General features: G+C 44.3%; 1 long non-coding RNA gene across 1 annotated transcript; it reads right to left on the bottom strand.

Annotated features, from left to right (window-relative positions):
* Positions 1-2,974: 2,974 nt before the first annotated feature.
* LOC134284980 (uncharacterized) lies at positions 2,975-3,942 on the bottom strand. The gene is made up of 2 exons (XR_009996041.1): positions 3,254-3,942; positions 2,975-3,183 (listed from the first exon to the last, which is right to left on the bottom strand). It is a non-coding gene; the product is annotated as an uncharacterized LOC134284980 (long non-coding RNA).

The following is a 3,942-nucleotide window of genomic DNA, read 5'->3' as shown; positions in this document are numbered from 1 at the left end:
ATCATGTATCTACTTTTTGATTGTAGACGACTCTGGTAGTGTTTTTGTTCATTGAATGGAAGAATGTTCTAGAAATGAAAACGCCTGAAAGTATACAACAAAGTACATACTTCAAACAATTAAGAAGTTTGATGCTCCAGAACATTCTAGAACGATATTAGCATCGACATTATGGTACAACGAATAATAAAAACAAAACGGAAATATTTCATCAAATCTGTTTTGCCGACTGAAAAAAAGCACACCCCTGCGTGCATTTGTCGAGCACTGTCAAATTTGTCTACGATTATGTGAAAGATTTTTCAGTTTCTTGTTTTTTTTATTAAGTATTTTGTTGAACCGGGAATCGAACTGTTGTGTGATTTCGATTGTTGCTTCCACTACTCCTCGCGCGGTGTTCATTCACTACTCCAAACCGGATCAGTGCTCGCGGTTGCTTCAAATGTAAAGATGTTCTTCACCTGGAGAAGCGTTTCGGAAAGATTTGGAATCACAGAAGTTTGTGATAAGAGAATCCTCTAGTATAATGAAAAACATTTGGAGTTTAGTGCCCGGTATCAACAACCGGTCAACCTTTGACCAAAATTTCGACTTTTGCATGCTGGGCTGCCGCTCAGATGAGTGCAATTAATAATCCTCTTAATAATTGGCAAATTGAGAGATGAAATTTGTGAAAAAAATCGCGTTCTGGTGGGATTCGAACCCACGACTCCGTATTCGCTAGACCGGCGCTTTAACCAACTAAGCCACAGAACAGGTAATGGTTCTGCGGAATAGAAAGCCAAACTGACTCCGAAGCCGCACCGTGAACACTCCTATTACACAAACTCATCGCGGTGCGGCTTCGGAGTCAGTTTGGCTTTCTATTCCATTACCTGTTCTGTGGCTTAGTTGGTTAAAGCGCCGGTCTAGCGAATACGGAGTCGTGGGTTCAAATCCCAACAGAACGCGTTTTTTTTTTCTCACAAATTTCATCTCTCAATTTGCCAATTAGCAACATGTCGTGCCTTCTAATTTCAAGTTTTTCTAGTAGATTAATACACTGTTTGACGTATCATTATCATAAGTAATATGATATCTAAAAAATATTGAATAATGCCAATTTGCTAATCTCAATAATCCAATGTTTGAACTATTACAACATTTATAATAATCATTCCACGAACAAATATCTTATGATATGAACTATTCCATTGATCGTATTTTTCTATGCGGGATATTAAATAAATTTATTCAGTGATTCACCGATATTTAGATCAGTTCAACCCTCCACTATTTAATCATCCACTTTTCCATAATCACATTTCTGAGCACGTTCCCAGCGCAGCGTTTCTAATGAGTCATTGCAAATTACCGCTGAAAAAGAACTTATTTCACCAGCCTACTATACCTACACAAGCATTGATTGCTCGTTCGGAGAAGCTTGAATTTCCCCTCTTGCATGAACCTGATGAATATCCGATTCACTCGACGTCGATGGCCCGAGTTCATGATTCGGGGTTTTTTTTCTTCTCGGTCGTTAGTCTGGGCCGGTGGCCGCCGCATGTCATCCACCGCGCGGTGTGGCACATGTAAGTGAGTTACGAACGAACGGAGCAACAACGGGTGTGTAGGGAAAGGGTGCGCGAGCGAGAGGGGGAATTTTCTCTTCACTATATATTACAGCATGACTTGCAAGAGTTGGTGGCAACGTGTCCGTGCTTGTTTCCAAACGATTGGCTGACGGACGGCCCCGCGGCGATCCGCGTCCGACCGTGTTGTTGTTTTCGTTAGTCGGTTGTTTTTACCTGCCTGTTACAGCCAAGTTTCGCGTTTTGTCTTTGTTTGCTTGGATGGCATGGTTTGCTGCAGAAATGAATTCGCAACATTTTTCTCTTCTTTTTGGACGAAGTCTTTCGTCGTATGGAATGCTCCGGAAATACCACAACCATGACGAATGCGTCAGTGGGAATCCCAATCCGTTTGTTTTTCGTAACCATAACCAGTTTACTTTGGCCGATGCTTACAAAAGCCCCTTCGAGACGTGTTCTCGCAGAGCTTAGTTTTACGACGATCAGCACGATCTTCCAAGAAATTCAGAAAGTGTACACTGTGTACGAAGTGTTCACTTTTCCCTAGGCTTGGAAATTCCCAAGCCCGCGTGCCTGTGCCCTATGTGTAACCATTGGCTTTTATGACTTCCCTGACCACCACACAACTACAGTCCGGATTCGCTGGTTGGGTCACGACTGCGCCCCAATTAGCGAATCGTGTTCGCTTGTTGGGGCAACTGACAACTGATCCAGATGTTGTAGACACACGCAACTGACACGAAATACGTCACGAAACATTCGCATACTTACACAAACGTTCTGTATATAGGAGCTGCGATGCGACTGAGGTCAGACGTCAAACTCGTTTTGACATCGATTTTGACATTGACAGTGCTTTTTAGTTGGGTTTTGCCCCAACCAGTGAACATTCAACCATCGAGATAGCCCATCTAACGAGCCTCCAACGAACGAATCGGGACTGTACTTCGTCGGTGATGGATTGACGTCATTCGCGCGCGTTGGAAATGATGCAATTCGGCGAAATAATAAAGTGTCGGAGAAGGCAGCAAGCTGTATTTGTTGTTTGCTCTCGTTTGACGACGACAATACGGCCGCCGATGGCTGATGACATTCACTACCTCTAGCAGTAGGCACTACTGGATAAGACTGGGGAAGGAGGCGCTGACAATTCCACACATGCGACAATCAATCGCGAATCGCGCAGTAGGCGAAATGGTTTGCTGTTTGCGACAAATACAGCCTGCTGAGATAACAGGGACGATTCACTAGAACTTCGCGTCGGATGCGTCATACGCCGCGACCGTTGTTTGCCCTGCGGTTTTCACTATCATGCTCCAACCGGGTGGCATCGTGGGCCGCAAACAAAATCCCCATCATTTATGTACGTGTTGGGCGATGATTCATGGTTTTTCAACGGCTAATCGTTGATGGATTCGGAGAAATGAACGTGAATCACACTGTTGTTCACCTTGTGTTCCGAGAATCCACTCATGCTACGTTATGACGAAAGGTCACAGTAGGCTTATTTCACAATTTCCGGCAATCGTCACTCACTGGTTGCTTTGTTTTCACTTCTAACACTGTCACACTGTCTCCTTCGATGAAGGACCATCGGATGTCAGTGATTTATCTCCCTGTCGACAAGAAGAGCTGGATAGTGGTGATTGCTCACGAAAAGAAACACAATCCGGTAAAATAACTTGCCTCGACAGATAAGATAAACCAATGTCTCCGAGATCGGCCAAGGATACAGAAAACACCGACACAGCCTTGACCTTCGTCATATGATTGCACTATTGCACTATTCACGTGAAATTCATGTCTATCATAACACAATGCACATTTCACAAATCTTAGTCGAATCATCTCGATTGACACTACTAAAACACTAACTAATCACACGTAGAGAGCACACACGTCTGCACCGGTTCTGGGATGGATCAAGACTTCGTCCGACCCCGGGCTTGATGCTCGTCTATATAGATTCGCTGAGGGCAGCCAGCGATGGATAGACGCGTCGCGAATGCGAACGCGAACGAGCAACATGTGCATTCACGAATATGTGAATGGTGAATGAATGAATGGGGGACCCGAAGACGTCGCGCGTCGGCCGATGCTCGTGTCGTGCGTATGAAGCGTATCAAGCGATTTTCGTCTATGTCTATGCGGTTGTTTTCATTGAGCGGAGAACTTATTTGGCTATCGTAGAAGGAGTGAGGTACGTCATCGCACTGTTAATAGCAGAGTGACGTAGGAGAGTATGTGAGAAGAGTCTTGTGGGATAAAGTGGTTGTGGTTCATTCATTGCGGCCTTGCAGTGAACTTGTGTTGGCGGACGATGAATTCCTTTTAGGGAGATATTGTTGCCAGTTTTGTAAGTTCTGTTTGT

The sequence above is a fragment of the Aedes albopictus genome, chromosome 1 (genome assembly GCF_035046485.1).
Source record: "Aedes albopictus strain Foshan chromosome 1, AalbF5, whole genome shotgun sequence".
Classification (NCBI taxonomy): Eukaryota; Metazoa; Arthropoda; class Insecta; order Diptera; family Culicidae; genus Aedes; species Aedes albopictus.
Note: the sequence above shows the minus strand (reverse complement) of the source record. Positions and strands in the feature narration are given on the sequence as shown.